Source organism: Equus asinus, chromosome 4, assembly GCF_041296235.1.
Source record: "Equus asinus isolate D_3611 breed Donkey chromosome 4, EquAss-T2T_v2, whole genome shotgun sequence".
NCBI classification, from domain to species: Eukaryota; Metazoa; Chordata; class Mammalia; order Perissodactyla; family Equidae; genus Equus; species Equus asinus.
In genome coordinates this window covers 84,676,488-84,695,339 of record NC_091793.1, presented here as the reverse complement: position 1 = coordinate 84,695,339, position 18,852 = coordinate 84,676,488, and the positions used below count along the sequence as shown (strand labels likewise).

Sequence of the window (18,852 nt, the reverse complement as noted above, 5' to 3'; positions counted from 1 at the left end):
GTAATTGTATTGACAAAAATTTACTATACTTTTATCTTAACTTCATAAAACTTACTGATTTAGACACATGTGGAACCTTTCTGAGTTTCTTGTTATACCACAATATCCACACTCTATCGATTACCTGAATGATTTGGAGATCCAGGAAGAAGGATGCAAAAGGATGCAAGAATGTCTGCTCATTCTTTGGAAGGATTGTGAAATGGATATAGTCCCAGATGGTGGGAGTGAAGTTTAGAATGAAATCAGAAGTAGGGCAGTATAACTGTGATTACCCCAGGGGAGCAATTGACGGAGATATTTGAAGTCTATGCATACAGAAATTTGGGATGAAACAAAGACACACTCAAAAATAATCTATGCTAGTCCTGAATTAGCCATATCATGAAAGCTCTTTACTTAAGCATTCCAAACTTAAAATAGATTTATATGGCAAATAGTGAAATTAGGATTTTAAAAGAATCTGAAGTCAGTATCATAATAGATTAGCAGCTCTTAAAAATTCTTAAGGTCAAAATATAACTAAAGTCATGTCTCATTGAAGTAAATATCAGTTAATCCCAGTGTTTCGTGAATCACTAAACAACTATTTTGAACCCTAGCTAAAATCTCAAATTCTATTTATGTATTAATAAAGTTTCTGAGAAATATGGAAGCTGATTTTAGCTCTCATGTAAAATTCAGCCTCATGTAGATGAAATGACTAGGATTTCACATTCCTACAATAATTGTTTGTACGCCCCTACTAAGAGAGTCTTCCATAAAACTAAAAGAGTTGAAATAAAAAGAGAGGAAAATGAATAGGACTGTTATTTACTTTTGCAATTTTTAGATGTCCCTTTTGAAGAAATGCAAAATAGAGACTGATAATTTATCCTAAAATATTTTAAGCAACTAAGTCTTCTAAAGCATATCAGCACTCTAGGGATCACATTAGCTTAGTGGGTGAATCTGTTTCCCAACTAGACACAAGCTTAGTTTTTGAGTTTTAACACAGGGTCTTGAAGTGGGCCTCAATACATCTTCCTTTGTATTTCAATTCTATAGGGGTCAGAAGTGAATTAGATCATCCTTTCATTTTAGAAATTTCAGAAATCTCAGGAAATGGAGGCACTTACCTCTTTCTCAACATCTTCATTCCAAGAAGCAGCTAGTAATGTGCCCCTTTCTCCCAGAGTTTAGATGACTAATGATAAGTCAAGTAGGAAAGAAATGGTTGGATGTGAATAAAAACAGAAAGGAAGAGTTCTCATCCAAATCTCTTTTAAAAAATCAATCTAATTAGTATCTTGATATCAATAAAAGCATCATTCTAAAGATTTAGGTTTTCTGTAATGGAATAGATCACTTTGAAATGTCACAGTAAATCCTTCAAACAAGCTAATAATGTATTCAAAAAGGTTGGAACACTCTCCAACCATCACAATGATTTTAACACTTTTATAATGTTTCAGAATTTGCAAATTTCTCGATAGTATCTATAATAATATAATGAACACACTGTAGTCCAGGAAATAATAAAGTACACAGATAGATACACCCTTAGTTCACCTTAGTTTTCAGTTTCATTGTAAAATATTTCTATAGGATCGCCCTGGGATGTTTACATCAAACACCATTAAAATAATGCATTGGTTTATTCTGAAGCTTTGGATTCTAACACTTCTTGATTGGCTGATCTACTCTGCATTATATTTAATTATTTCCACTCTTTTGAGAAATATTTTTGACCAAATACATTATTGTATATAGTTTGAAGTTCACAGACATTATATAGATTTGATTTGGTCAGCCTAAAACATGCTTGAAGGACCATTCTAATATTAATAAAATCTTTGCCTAGTCTGAAAAATGGGAGGAAAAAACAACACCTTGTTTAAAACAGAACCAAAAAATTACAGTCAATTGTAAAATATATGAGTGCAAACGTATGTGGTTGAAAGCCAGGAAAAAATTAGACCCTCTGATTCTGATTCAGTCTGATGTAACGATAGCCTCAGGTTCAAAGAACGACGTAACAGAAGGGTAAAACATCCATACTGATCATTTATTATTCACAGTTGCTCACCATTTAGTGACAAGACAATTGATTTCCTACAGCTTCTCTAAAAGTTCAAGTACAAAAGGAAGCATGTGTCCAAGTAACTTTCAAAATTTGAGAGATTGCTTAGACCAGAAAAACATATTGAAGGTCATTTGATAGCTCACTATAGGGTCTAGAGTAGCAGAGAGTGGTCAGTTGGACAAAAATACAACTGGGGAGTCCTCCAGCAAAGCAGAGAAAAAAATAAGTCTACAGTCCTTGTAACATATGCTAGTACCAGGTAGTTTTTTACCCACTGTCTGAAAATATGACAAATAAATTCATTATGAGTTATAAAAAATATCTCCAAGGCCAAGGGTGTTACCAAGTTGATACTTAACCGAACAAACACGTATTTTAGAAATCCATGGTTGTCTTTCTTGTCAGAAAATAGAAGAAAATAATGACGACAATGTGAGAATGATTCCCAGTCTCTGAGATGTGGAGTATGAACTGATGATGCATGCATTGCTTTCAGAAGCAAATGCAGTGTAACACTGGCAGACAGACTGGCTACAGACATTGACCATCTGCTCAGCACAGACCTCCAAAAGATCATCGTGTCTTGTGATGGATAGACAGTATTCTGACAAACCCAGTAAAACAAAGCAGTTAATGATCAATAAAAATAATAATAAAAAGTCTGGGTGTTTTAGTACTACCCACCCTAATATTCTATATAGAGGATTTGTTCTATTCCATAACCATGTTTTTAGGAGAGTAATAATAACATCAATGAAGAGCATTCTTGATAAAGATATCAGCATTTGTGATTGTTTTTTGCTTCTGAGTGTGTTATACAATAGCTAGTTGCATAATAATTGTAAGCAGATCATTGAGACTACTCTCAGAAGTATTATCTAAAAGCATCTCAGTAGAAATTAAAAGGGTGATTATAAATCAGTGCTTTAATGTTAGTAAGTGGATGTTTTCTCACCTTTTACGGGCATGCCAGACAGTTCACAAGATGCTGCAAAACACTGTGCATTTGTAAATCTAATTGTTAATTTTCAAAAAGGTAATTCCAGTAAAACATTTTGTCCAAATTGAAGTAGGACGAGCAAAAGTACAGAGCAAAAAGGACGTTGAGAGTATTGAAAAAGGATGAAATTCTGACTGGAATAAGCATTTATCTTGGAATAATAACATGTAAGGCCTGATAGGTAATTAAACATGGATCATATTATGGAAGGCATGCATACTAGGCTATAGAATTTGACCCTGATACTTTGGAGCCAAAGGAGGCCATTGCAATATTTATATGCAAAGGAAAGATGCAATTAGTTATTTTGATATGCCTAGAGAGAAGTTTCATTTAAATCATGGAGATATTGAAACCATTATACCAAACAAAAAACGATTGTTATTCTTTTTTAAAAAAAATAAAAGGGCCATATTAAGGAATTTAGCTTTTTCTAGAGGAGGCAAAGTATCCGAGGCTCTTTGTCCCTGCTGTCGTGATCTCCTGCAGTATTTAGAGCCAGTATGTGACTCAGGTGTTAAGTGCATCTAGGGTAATATCATGTTTTGTTTCAAAAATAACTGATTAGGAACAAATTTCTCCCAATTTCAATAGCCACTGCCTTAGTTCCTTTGGCAGCTCGGCAATCTAAGTAGAGAACAGAATTTGTATTTCAAAAATGTCTGCACTTCAATCTAAACTCTGTCATTTACTAACTTTATAATCTTAAGTAAATTATACAGCTTAACTCTGAGGCTCGGTTTTCTTGTCATTTAATTCTTGAAAATAATGTTTAAATCATAAGTTGCTGTGAGGATTAAAAAAGATAACGTAGGTAACATGACTGGCAGTCTCTCACACATAGCAGGCACTCAGTAAATGGTAGCTTTCTTATTACTGTATTATTACTACAACTGTGTGGTAGTTATTCTTGTTCTTGCTGTATCACGTGTAGGCACTAGAGCATTGTGGGTTCTGAAGTCAGAGAGACCTGGGTTCTTCTCCTAGCTCTGCAACCTACACTAGCAATGTGCTTTTAAATAAGCCACTTAATGAACTTCTCTAAGTATCCATTTCTTTATCTGTAAAATGAGGATGATAATAATGCCTATTTCACAGAATTGAGCTGAGGATTAAATGAGAACATGTCTTTGAAGCACCTTGTATGACTTTACTAATGATATTTTAGACAGTTCTGCCTAGTACACTTGCTTACTTGCTTATGATAGATAACTGTTTCTCTAAGTTTTGGGATTATAGTTGTGTTAGTGTTTTTGGCTATCTATTTAATCATACTTTAAATTTTCTTTTGTCTTATTCATGACGAGCAAGACTGTGAATCAGTTTTTGAAAACACTTAGTTCTATTACAGTTGACATTAGGACATTTCAACTTTTGAATGGATACATATTATTCACTAGATTTACTGGTATTCTATTTATTTCTACAAGGAAGTCGTTTTTGAATCTCTACTTTTAATTCAGTGCTACTTCTGGGGACTCTCTGGGTCTTTATCTTCATTTGTTCATTTATTTAACATATATTTATTGAGCAGCTTCTGTCACTAAGATTCTATGTAAGAAAAGGACATACACAGCAGAACAAATTAGACATCTTCCCATTCTTCAATGAGAGTACAGTTTTATTTTGAAGTGAGGGTGTTGGTCTATGTGTGTACTTTCCCAAATATACTTTAAGCCCAATTTTTTTGTTGTTTTCGAGGAAGATTATCCCTGAGCTAACTACTGCCAATCTCCCTCTTTTTGCTGAGGAAGACTGGCCCTGAGCTAACATCCATGCCCATCTTCCTCTGCTTTATACATGGGATGTCTACCACAGCATGGCTTTTGCCAAGCGGTGCCATGTCCGCATCCTGGATCCAAACCAGGGAACCCTGGGCCTCTGAGAAGCAGAATGTGTGAACTTAACCACGGAGCCACTGGCCCAGCCCCTAAGCCCTATTTTAAAATGTATATATATTTTTTTACCACCAGCCTGCAGCACAATGTCTTGGAATTTGTAGACATAAATGTTTGAAATGTTCTTTAATTAATAGCGTGTGAGAAGGAGCCATGTTAAGCTTATACAAGGAAATTCACTTATTAGCATCATTTTAAAATATAGCAATAAAAAACTCAAAATGTCCTTTGACTTAGTAAACTGTTGCCTTGTATTCCTAATTTTCCTGTTGTTAGTTTCTTTTAAAGTGTTACTCCAAAACTGTTAATTTTTACAAATTTTTAATTTGGTCCCATATTCTACTGGAGGTGACCATGAGTTGTATTTTGTAATTTGTGGTATAAGGGGAGAAAAATAGATAAGTCTGTAAAATGGTGCCAAATGAAATGGGTACATAGGTCATGATATACTATGCATAGTAACATACTGTCACTAATTTTAACTGAGGGAAATACCTAAAAAAGAAGAAAGAAAAATTCAGTTCTATTGGATTTTTTCTTATTGTCTCTACTCTGGAAATTTATTTAAACCACATCTATGTGACATTAAAAAGAAACACAAAGTGACATCTCCAAGTTCTCTTTTTCTACACAAGTTAGTTTCTAGAAAGTAGAAACCACATTCATTTTTATTTGTATGTCTCTTCTGCATATCTGTATTTTTTCTAGGGATATTTTCTGTCTACTATAAATGTGCCCACTAAGATAATGTTTATTTTGACACTAGCCTGGTGGTGTAGTGGTTAAGTTCACGCACTCCGCTTCGCTGGCCCGGGCTTCATGGGTTTGGATCCTGGGCACAGACCTACATACTGCTAATCAAGCCACGCTGTGGTGGCATCCCACATACAAAAGAGAGGAAGATTGGCACTAAGGGATGTTAGCCAAGGGGCAATCTTCCTCAATCAAAAAGAGGAAGATTGGCAGCAGACGTTAGCTCAGGACCAATCTTCTAAACAAAACAAATAAACAAAAAGATAATGTCTATTTGTGTTAATTTTAATATGAATATGATATACTTAGGTTTTTTTCCTATCTAACATTTATCAAAATGCCAGCTGAGCAAATAATATTTATGAAAGAGTAAATATACATCTACAGGGATCTCCAAATTTTATTCTTAAATTAAGTCAGATCATCAGAGAGTAACAGTGGTTATCCATTTTAGCTTAGTCCTTCAATGAAATGCCATCATATTATTGTAGATTAAAAGTTTTATAGTCTTTGTCTAGAGCCACTAAATGTAACGTTTCATTAATTATAACTATTACCTCAAAATAACGTCCATTTCATCACTTGGTAATCCTATTAACAATGTGAAAAACTTAATTTAAGATTCAATTCTAAAGAAAATCTTGCTTAGGCCCTGGTCTTCTTTCTATTTTTGGGTAATGGGAATTAAATAATTGACAATGTGTCTTTTTTCACACGACTGAAGGGAAGATCAACACTAAACTTGAAGATCAGCCATAGTAATTATGTTAGCCCTCTTGTATTGGTTCTGCTTTTCATTGACCCTCACTTTATGTGTTGAGTTATATTTTATTATGATTTCATTATATGTGAATATAAAAATGCATGCAGGTGCAGGTATTCATTTGTGAATCTATAAATTTGACCAAAATAATGATAAAAATTAATAGCCTTAATCTTTACAGCCTCCAGAATAATTGAATCACTAATGAGTACTGTAGAAGTTGTATGGATTAGTCTCCCAATTAAAAGATGAAAAAACTGAGGCACACAACAGTTAAATTGACTTGCCTAAGGACACACCTTTATCTAGCAACTGCATCCTAGGATTCTTTCCTCTGCAACACACTATCACTGTGGGAAAAATAAAAGAATATCAAACACTATCTTAAAGGCAAATGAACATATTTTATCAGTACAAATAAATAAGCGTAAAATTTTTAAAATGCTTCAGAAATGTTCTGGTTTATTTCTCGTACCCACCCCCCACCTTCCTTCTTGCTTGTGCATCAGGGTTCTGAAATCATTGTCCTTCCTTAGTGCAATGTCTGTTATTTTTCTCTCTCTGCCTTTGTTTCTCATGATGTCTTAAGACTCCGTGTTTTCTTTTCTGCTCTTACCTTATTTGACTAGAGATTTTGCAGCTGTCTTTTAAGAATCTACTCAAGTCTTTTCCTCCATGGAGGCACTTGTCCTGAAACCAGACTATACAATTAATGGCTTTCTTTTGGGGGTCCTCAGAGTATCTTAGAAATTTTTATATGAGGACCTATTTAAATGCATTGCAACTAATAGCTTATATGTCCATGTCCCTAGGCAGCCTGTAAGTTCCTTGACTACAGAGATTGTGTCTTGTCTTGAATTAATTCAATTTCTTATAAACAGAGTTTTCGAGCCAGGTGACTACTTTTAAAGATTCACACCTAGTATGTAAATACTGTTATCCCAGAACGCTAGAAAGAATCTATCTTCTTTTTCAGCTGTCTAAGATTTAAAGCTCAAACTTTAAAACTTAGACAGCTGAAAAAGAAAGTAGATTTGTACCTTTAGGATCAATTATCCAGGTCCCAAATTCCCTTTAACATGTGCTGATATTGATGCATCATTTAGTATTCAAATCCTAGGCGTTGTAATGACCATAACTGTTGCAGTTTAGACACTCTGAAGCCTGGGGTATTCCACCTGGCATGGCTTTGCTAGGGGAAAAAGATGCCCTGGTATGCATACAATCAGGAGAAATTTCAGGATATCAAAGGTTATTTTTCTTGTATACATTTTACCAATTGCTGTGGTAAAAAGACTGTCAGAATATCTATTATAAACATAATTTATCGGGTTTACTCTGAAAGTAGTTTTAAATTACAACTGTTTGCCAGTGGCAAAGACAACTTTTTTAAAAGAAAGGTTAACCTATTTTCATGATTTCTTAAGTGTCTTATTTTACTTGAAAAGTCCTGATACTTGGCACAATTATTTAAACATGTATTTTTTAAAAAGCAGTGGTGGATGCTGTTTTAAAGTAAAATCTAGATTTTATGTGAGATGTTTGCTTGCCATTATGCAATTAAAAAGTAAAAAACACTAATAGTTGAAATGTACATTTTAATTATTGTTTAGTATTTAAAGGTGTTGATCTTAACTCAGAACTCAAATCAGAGACATAGTATACTCATATGCATAGTAAATTATTTCTTCCGAATCTAATTATTAAGAAAAGAGAAGCATCATAGATATAGATTATGTATATTAAATGAGGTAAAACTGCTAGCTTATAATAAAATGAACATACTATAATCTAATGTTTCTGTGTTTTTGAGAAAACAAGACTATGGAATATTTGTCAGAAAAAAAATATATGTGAGAAACTTATCTTTACTTTGTATTAACTCTGTATTCCGTGGGTATTTTAATTGCTATCACATAACCTTTTCTCTTCTGTAGCTTTTTTCTGCATATTTTGTCTTCCAAACTAGAGTATAGATTATACTGTTTAATTTGCTTTTGTTTCTCAGCCCACCCAAGCCAAGCCTGAGCTCAATGCATTTTTGTTATAGTTGTCATTTTCTTTTGACAAAATGTGTAAATATGCTCACAGCAGGGAAGGTATGAAGATGAGAGCTTGATGAAGAGAGAATTATTTTTAAAAAGATGAGAAGTTGAGATACGTTTTTATTTCATGTAACTCACAGTCAGGAAGCATAGTGTATGGGAAATTTTCACTGGGCAAAAATGCTAATTGCTTCTGGGAATTGAGTTAGAATAAATAAGCTTAGGCAGGTGCAGCTAAAAGAAAGTGCTGTATTTATCTGATAATCGTGAACAAGGTAAGGCTGACATACTCCCCTGTGGCTTGTGGTGGTATAATCAACTCATGTTGGTAAGAGGTTTATAGGCTCTTCCTTAACCCTGTTTCTAATCTTCATCTTCTGGAGAGATGCTTGTGTGTGTGTGTGTGTGTGTGTGTGTGTGTGTGTGTGTATGTGTGTATTTTTATGGCAAGGCATTTTGGTTTTGGGAATTTAATATGGCATCTTAGTCTATATGCTTATTTTAAGGATCTTATTGACTTCACAGCTTTTGCCAAATACAATCTTGCCTGGTGTTGACCTTTCTTTCTCAATGGGTGCTGTACAGAATCCTTGCCAAGTACTATACTGGGAGCTTTTGAGTCATAACCAAACAGGCAGATTTTCTATTATAGGAAGCCAAGGCACATGTTGCCCCCAAAACCTTCAACATAGATCTATTCAGAGGGACTGCAGAGAATCTTCGGAAACTAAGAAATTGTTTGACTGATGTTCATTCATCTGTGGAGAATTTTGGGAATCTCTCTGGAGCTGGCGCTGTATTCCACAGCTCAATTCCTGTGTGCTGACCATTCACTTAAATACCTGACTTGACAAGTTGAAGACCCTCATCTTCCCAGAAGTGTAGGCTGATCTCACTAAGTTCTTCTATTAGGCAGAATTTGTTATCAGTCTTCTCTTGTTGGTATCGTGACTCATAAAACACTGCTGAGATTAAAGAGAGTCTCAAAATAAATCTCCATTTTGGGCCTTCCCACGTTTGTGCCCTGCTTCACTTTGGCTTCCAGCAGATCTGTGTTCTTTGTACTATTACTAAGAATCACAAAAGTTACATATGGCCAGACTTATCAGGTTATCTGATCCATCTTTCCCCATCCTTGGCACACTGTTTTCGTGAACAACGTCCTTCATTATAAGAGAGGACAATGCTGATTATGGGAACAGACTGGCAGGACTTGCAAATCAAGCAGGATTGCTTCCATTATACCACCTGCATTTCCTCACTCATCTCTCGTCTTCCAACAACCCATTCAAAATAACACTTTGCTCTTCAGAACTCCTACTTATTAAAAGGCAGCTCCATCCCTTAAGGTACGAATAATTTCTTCATCTAAAATTATATGCAGAATACCTATGGTAAACAATTAATACATGTCTGTAAATAATATTGAAAACTTTGTGTGTAATAACCTAAGTAATAGAGGCTATTTAAAACATATTTAACACTGGGAATCATTAGTAACGTGCTGCAGAGTTTCCCTGAGACACCATCTTAATCTGTCATTCAGAGGTGAAATAACTTTGAGGTAGCTTGTAGGTATCCAGACACCATGGTCAACTCAGCAATTAACTGCAGGCTCAGTCCTTTCCTGACATTTTGGATCGAGATGCATTTTACCTCAGGCATAAACCTTGGAGGAGATTTGTATTTAGTTATGCATCCATACAGTAGAGCACATAATAGGGGTAAAACCCAAACAGACCTAAAGGACTAATGGAAGCATGCTAAGAGCAATCTCTAGAATAATTAGAGAACTGATAAAAAAATTTTTCTTCTGGAATTTCATCCTGTCAATTCTATCTCCTAAAATCTCTGTCTGTTACCTGTTTTTTCTGCCTCTATCGCCTTGTTTGAGCCCAGGCTGCCTTTATCTCCTTCTTGGATGACTGCAACAGCCTCCCAACATTTCTCCTTGTATCTTGTTTTCCTTTCTTACGATCTTGTTCTTTTTTGGTTTTCTCTTTTTATTTATTTTTTTCAGATTTATTGAGGTGTAATTGACAAATAAAATTTAAGATAATAAGTGCATGTTGTAGTAATTTAATACACATGTACATTATGAAAGGACCCCTACCATCTAGTTAATTACCACATTCATCACTTGACATGTTTATCTTTTTTTTAATTTAGTGAGAACAATTAAGTTCCACTCTCTTAGCAAATTTTAATTGTGTAATACTGTGTTATCAGCTATAGTCACCATGTTTTATGTTAGATCCTCAGACCTTATTCATCTTATAGCTGAATGATTGTGCTCTTGTACCAACCTCTCCCTGTTTTCCCCATCGCCTAGTCCCTGGCAACCACTTTTCTACTCACTGTTTCTATGAAGTGATTTTTCTGGTTTTCTTTTTTAGATTCCACATATAAAGGATGCCATACAGTATTTATCTTTTTCTGCTTGGCTTATTTCACTTAGCATAATGCCCTCCAGATTCATTCGTATTGTTGCAAATTACAAGATTTCCTTTTTTAAAAGGCTGAATAATATTCCATTTTATACACACACACACACACACACACGCCCCCGACATTTTCTTGATCCATTCATCTCTTAAGTTGCGTCCATACCTTGGCTATTGTAAATAATGCTGCAGTGAATGTGGGAGTATAGACATCTCTTTGAGATAATGGTTTTGGATCCTCCATACTGTTTTCCTTGGTGGCTATACCAGTTTACATTCCCATCTTGACTTCATCACCAGTATTTGTTATCTCTTATCTGTTTGATAATAACCATCCTAACAAGTATGAGGTGATAGCTTATTGTGGTTTTGATTTACATTTCTCTAATGATTAGAGATGTTGAGCACATATGGTAATTCTATGTTTAACTTTTAGATGAACTGCTAAACTGTTTTCCACAGCAGATGATACATTTTACATTCTCCTCAGTGAGGGTTTCCAATTGCTCCTCATCCTCACCAACAATTTTGTTTTCTTTCTGTCTTTCTTTAGTTTTTGTTGTCATATCCATTGCAGGAGATGTGAAGTAGAATCTTATTGTGCTTTTGTTTTGCATCCCTAATGACTAATGATGTTGAATATCTTTTCATGTGCTTGTCAGCCATTTGCATATCTATTGTGGAGAAATGTTTCCTAAAATCCTTTGCTAATTTTTTAGTTGGGATGTTTGTCTTTTTGTTGCTGAGTTGTGAAAGCTAGTTATATATTCCAGATCCTAGACCCTTATCAGACATATGATTTGCAAATATTTCTCCCATTCTGTAGATTGTGTTTTCACTTGCTTGGTAATGCTCTTTTATGCACCAAAATTTTTAATTTTGATGAAGTCCACTTTACCTATTTTTTCTTTTGTTCATGCTTTTGGTGCCATATCTAAGAATCCATTGCCAAACCCAAATTCTTGAAGATTTACCTCTATGATTTCTTCTAAGAGTTTTATGGTTTTAGCTCTTGTATTTAAGTCTCTGATCCATTTTAAGTTAATTTTTGTTTATGGTGTGAGGTAGGGGTATAACTTCATTCTCTTACCTGTAGATACCCAGTTGTTCAGCACCATTTGTTAAAGAGACTATTCTTTCCTGCACTGAATGGTCTCAGCACCCTTTGTCAACACTTGCCCATAGATGTATGTTTTTTTCTAGACTCTCAATTCTATTCCATTGGTCTAAATATCTGTCCTACACCAGTACCACATTTCTTTTGTTTTTTTTTGCTGTAGATTTGTAGAAAGTCTTGAAATCAGGAAGAGTAATCTCTCAAAATTTATTCTTCTTTTACGAGATTGGTTTGGCTAGTTAGATCCCTTTTCAATTCCACATGAATTGGAAGATTTTTCATTTCTGCAAAAAAAGGTGTTGGGACTTTGATAGGGATTGCGTTGAATCTATAGAGATATTTTAACAGTATTAAGTCTTCTAATCCATGAACACAAGGGTTTTCCATTTATTTAGGTCTTCTTTAATTTCTTTCAACCACATTTGAAATTTTTCAGTATACAAATCTTTCACTTCTTTGGTTAAATTTATCCCTAGTTATTTTATTCTTTTGGATGCTATTATAAATCTAATTGTTTCTCAGATTTATTTTGTTCACTGTTGGTATATGGAATCAAACCAATATTTGTTTGTTGATTACATACTCTGCAAATTTGCTGATTTCTTTTTATAGCTCTAGTATTTTTTGTGTGGACTGACTGGGATTTTTTATATATTGGGTCATATCATCTGCTAATAGAAATAGTTTTATTTCTTCATCTCCAATTTGGAGGACTTACTTTTTTTTTTGTTACCTAAATTCTCTGACTAGAATTTACAGTAGTGTTGAATAGGAGTGGTGAAAGGGGGCATTCTTGTCTTGTCTTGTTCCTGATCTTAAGGTGAAAGCTTTCAGTCTTTCAACATTGAGTGTTATGTTAACTGTGGATTTTTTCCATAAATCCCCTTTATCAAATTGAGGTAGTTCCTTGCTATTCCTTGTTTTCTGAGTGTTTTTTCATGAAAGAGTCTAGGATTCGGTCAAATGCTTTTTCTCAATCAATTGAGATGATTATGCTGGGTTTTTCTCTTCATTTTTTAATACATATTAATAAAGTATATTTCATTGATTTCTTTACATTGAGCTAAACTTGCATTTCTAGAATAAATCTCATGTGATCATGGTGTATAATCTTTTTAATATGCTGTTGGATTTGGCTTGTTAGTATTTTGTTGAGAATTTTTGTGTCTATATTCATAAGAATACTGGTCTGTAGTTTTGTTTTCTTGTGGTATCTTTGGATTTGGTATGAGATAGTGTTCATTCTTCTTGTATTTTTCAAAAAAGTCTGAGAAGTAGAGATGTTAATTCTTTAAACATTTGGTAGAATTCACCAGCAATGCCATATTCTTCTGGACTTTTCTTTGCTAGCAGGGTTTTAAAGATTTGATTCAATCTCTTTACTTGTTTTAGGTGTGTTGAGATTTTTTAAATATCTCCTTGAGTTAGCTTTGGTAATTTGTGTGTTTGTATGAATTTATCCATTTTATCTAGGCTATCTAATTTGTTGATATACAGTTGTTATAGTATTCTCTTATAGTCTTTTTATTTTTATATGGTTGATAGTAATGTCCCATGTCCATTTCTGATTTTAGTTATTTGTATCTTCTCTCTCTCTCTTTTTCCTCTCTCACTCTCTCTTTTTTTGTTTTCTTATTTGTCAGTCTGGCTAAAGGGTTGTTAATTTTTTCGATCTTTTCAAAGAATCAAGTTTTGGTTTCATTGATTCTCTTTACTTTTCTATTCCCTATACCATTTATCTTTGCTCTAATTTTTATTATTTCCTTTCTTCACTGCTTTGAATTTAGTTTCCTCTTTTTTTCTTAGTTTGAAAAGTTGTAAAATTTGGTGATTGATTTTTTTTAATATAAGTGTTTACTACTTTTTCCTACAAAAACCACTTTAGCTGCATCCTATGATTTTGATATGTTACATTTGTGGTTTCATTTGTCTCTAAGTATTTTCTAATTTTCCTTGTGATTTCTACTTTGAACCATTGATTTTTTAAGAGTGTGTTGTTTAATTTCTATATACTTGTGAATCTTCTAGTTTCTCTGTTATTGGTTTCTAGATTCTTCCATTTTGGTTAGAGAAGATAGTTTGCATGATATCAATCTTTTAAAATTTATCTAAATTTGTTTTGTAGCGTAACATATTGTCCATTTGGAGAATGTTCCACGTGCACTTGAGAAGAACATGTATTCTGCCATTGGTGATGGAGTGTTTTATGTATGTATTAGGTCTAGTTGGTTTATAGTGTTGTTCAGGTCTGCTGTTTTCTTGTTGATCTCCTGTCTAGATGTACTATCCATTGTTGAAAATAGTGTGTTGAAGTCTCCAACTATTGTAGAACTATCTATTTCTCCTCTCAATTCTGTCAGTGTTTGCTTTGTATGTCTTGGGGCTCAGTTTTTTAGGGCATATATATTTATAATTGTTATATATTTTTGATTAATTGACCCTTTTATCAATGTGTTATGTCTTTCTTTGCCTCTGGTAAAAGTTCTTGCCTTAAAGTCTGTTTTGTTTGATATTAATATAGCTACCACCAGCTCCTTTTTGTTTACTATTTTCATGGAATATATTTTTCATTCTTTCACTTTCAACTGATTTGTATCATTTCATCTATAGTGAATCTCTTATAGATGGCATATAGTTGGATCATGATTTTTTAAAATCCATTATGCTAACCTCCACATGCATTTTTATTGGAGAGTTTAATCCATTTGCATTTAAAGTAATTACTGGTAAGGATGGGCTATTGCCATTTTATAATTTGTTTTCTGAATATCTTATACCTTTTTTAATGCCTCTTATTTTCTATTACTGCCTTCTTTTGTGTATAATTGACTTTTTATAGTATACTATTTTGATTCTATTCACACTTTTTTGTGTGTGTATTTTTTAGATATTTTATTAGTGATTATCATGGAGGTTACAATTAACATCTTGAATTTATAGCAATCTAATTTCTCATCTCACTCCCTCTTGTCCTCCATGGTTTCTGAGGAAAACTCTGCTGTTAATCTTATTAATCCCTTATAGATTATGAGTGGCTTCTCTCTTGATGTTGTCAAGATTCTTTGTCCTCAGCTCTCAACAATTTGGTTATAATGTATCTAGTTGTGGATTTCTTTGTATTTATCCTTCTTGGATTTGTTGAACTTCTTCAATATGTAGAATTTATCAAATTTGGGAAGTTTTTGGCAATGATTTCTCTCTGGTGGTAATATGTCTAATAGAACATACTCTTTATTATTTAGGATCTTTTCAACTGGAGATGAAAGAAACTGATTTAAGAAATAAAGGGAATATATTGACTTATATAACTGAAAAGTGAAGCATAGGTTTCAGGCATGGCTAGATAAAGATGCTCAGGATGTTCTCTTCCTGACTACTTTCCTCTTTGTTGGTTTCATTCTAAGACAGGTACTTCTTTTTAGAGTATCTCATAAAGTGTATTTTGCTTTCTCGAGGGTTCCATCCAATGTTGCTTTAGGTCGGTTTGAACCATACGGAAAAAAAAGAGGCTCTGATTGGCCAGATAGGGGGTTTTGTGAGCTCCACATAAACCAAATGTACTAAAAGTTGAGGAGAGGTAATTCCCCAAAGGAAAATTATGAGACAGAAGGAAGAATGGATGCTGATTAGATACAATTCAAGACTTCCAATATATATTTATTTTTCTTCCATTTTTGTTTTTACTTTATATTCTACTAAGAATGTGATTCTCTCCTACTTGATATTTTCATTAATAAGATGAAAATCTATTACCTAGACTAATATCCAAAGTGGAGTATTAAAAAAAAAGTATCCAATTAAACTATTGAGTGTGAAAAGAAAATATTAGGACTTCTATTTTAATAAAGTTTTAAAAAATGTGTTTTACAAAGAGTTCTATAGATTTCATGAGCTTCTCCACCTAGCCCATGCATTTTTGACAGTCATCCTCCATATTTGTTACATAAATTTTCTACCACTTAGAGGTGTTGATAGTGGGGCTCTCCTTATTTTCTTTTAGAATAATATAAAGCACTGTGAATGGCATTTTGTAGACTAATCTGAAGATCCAAATATTTAGTTTAACAACTGATTCAATATAATAAATATATCCATGGATAAGAATAAAATTATAGAGCTGCCCTCTCTCATACTCCTCATGTGAGCACTTCCTCACTTTTGTGGATTTAACACAGTGATGGTTGAATAGGATCTGACAAAAAAAAATTGCCAAAACTTGAAAACTTTTAAGAACATTATCTGGTGTACACATTTATATCCATTATTATTGAAGAGATGATTCATCCAATACTTATATAGTATCTTAAAAATACTAGCTAATTATAATATGAAACCATCATGATTTGTAATGCATGTAAAGATAATGTTTATTTCATCTTTATTTCAAAATTGTAATATCTTTTAGTTTACATTCTATAATATACCTAATGTGTTAGTATAGTATGTACTTATATACTTTAAAAGTAAATGCACTCATATACTAATAGGGGGTGATGATCAGAATTATTTTGAAAACCATTAGTCCAGTCCTCTGCTGTCCAATATCGTATCCATTAGCCACATGTGACTGTTTATATATACAGTGAAATTAATTAAAATTAAATTTAATTTCTTCAGTCCTATTAGCTATGTTTCAAATGCTCACTAAACATATGTGGCTAGTCGCTACCATGTTAGACAGCATAGATAAGACATTTTCTTCATCTCTGAAAGTTTTAATGAATAGCACAGTCTTTCATGCTCTTACAACTACTTAGACACATATGCATAGAGAATAGCTGTTACTGAATCATTGTTAATCTAAAAAGCAAAATTAATATTCCACAAGGTTTGGTTTGAAACTTGATTTGTTTCACATTCATGATTTAAATTACAACTTAAAGAGCAGTTTTAAAAATATGCAAGCAATAGTTTTAGAAGGGTTAAAATTGGGAATATGTGGAAAGAAAAGCAGTCTTTTGAGTGAAATCAAGAAAATTTTCATCAGTCCATTTTAAGATTGCCTGGAACTCATAGTAACTTCAGTAAACTGGTAGGAAACAAATAGATGAGTTTAATAAAGACAAACTATTTATATGAGTTGCTTGTTTATTTTTTTTTCTTCCACTAAAAGTTCCAGAATTGGGAACAGTATAAGACTAGAAGATAAGTTCCTATAATGTAGCTTTGGATTTGGTTAGGAACTTCATGAGACTAAAACCCAAATGAAGCTTGGTCCACTGTGTAATTTTCATTATTAGGACAAAAAGGAGAGAGGAAAAAAACAAAGAAAAGAAAGCAGCCATTCAGTGAAAGCACAGATTGTTCTAAACCCTTAAAGAGATTTCTGGTTTGGTGGTGCCTTTATATAGGAGACATTTAGTGATATGGTAGAAAGTGTTCTCCTCAAAACTACTACAAAGATATTTCTTAAAATGTCCCCATTACAAGCTTATTGACAATATTAAAATGCAATGCACTATAAATATAGGGAATGTAGTATTCTACTAAAGGCAATTAAAACATATGAAATATATTTTTCTATGTACAATAATTAAATTGCAGGCATATTTCATTTTATTGTGCTTCACTTCACTGCACTTTGCAGATGGTGTGTTTTTTACAAGACCCTCCACCAGTAAAAAGATTATGACTGAAGTCTCAGATAATGTTTAGAATTTTTGAGCAATAAAATATTTTTAATTAAGGTATGTGTATTACTTTTTAAGAATAATGCTATTGCCACTTAATACACTACAATATAGTGTAAACATAACTTTTCTATGCACTGGCAAACCAAAAAATTTGTGTGACTCAGTTTATTGCAGTATTTGCTGTATTGTGGTGGTCTGGAATTGAACCTGCAATATTTTCGAGGTGTGCCTGTAGTAGACCTCAAAGAAACTCTTTGTAGTGGATAGTAAGCTAGCAAATCTTTCAAATTTCAAAATAAGATTTGAAATTCAATTATGCATTTACCTATATGTTACATATCCAAACCCAAATTTTCTAACTGCTAAGATTATATGTTTCTTGATATTTTACAAGAGAGGTCTGAGGATAACTAATGAGTTGGGGAGGAAATTACACTTTTCAAATCTTGGTTTAGCAAGATTAATTAGATCATGTCTTTGAAATACTATTCAACACGGCAATCCATGGATAAAAAGAAGGGGAGCACATTTAAAGTAAAAATGAAGGATTTTGTTTTTATAAGAGAAATCAGGTCATTGAAGCCTACGACGTATTTTCACAGATCATGCTCAAGAGATATTTGTCTATTATATTTTTGTACAATAGACATATATCCTAAAATTTTTCTAGAAAAGGAGATGGTTCTTTGTGTGTGTGTGTGTGTGTGTATATACTTATATATATATAAATTTATATATAGACATTTATAGTTATATTTAGTTATATAATACATATTATATAATATATAATGTATATCTGAATTATATATTAAATTATATATATTATTTGATCTACTAACAAACTTTAAATGGAAGATGAAGAAGACATAGAATGTCAGCTCCATCAGAAGAAATATATTCACTTTCTTGTACACTGCTCGTATTTCCAAAGTGGTCTGTACTTAAAAGGAGATTTAAAGAAATAGGTTGAATAAATGAAAGACATACCCCATCTTTTCAAGAGTTCAAAACCCAGTGTGAGCCCAGTTGGACAAGATAAGACAATCTTAAAACACCCCTTTAGAAAATTTCATGTAAATAAAATGGTTGAAAGACGTAATTTTTTATTTTCAATACACTGCTTTGAGCTTACAT

General features: G+C 33.0%; 1 protein-coding gene across 5 annotated transcripts in view; it reads left to right on the top strand.

Moving 5' to 3' along the window:
* The window catches only part of LRP1B (LDL receptor related protein 1B), a 1,812,874-nt gene that overhangs the window by 678,917 nt on the left and 1,115,105 nt on the right, over positions 1–18,852 (top strand). The gene's annotated exons all lie outside the window — the stretch shown is intronic.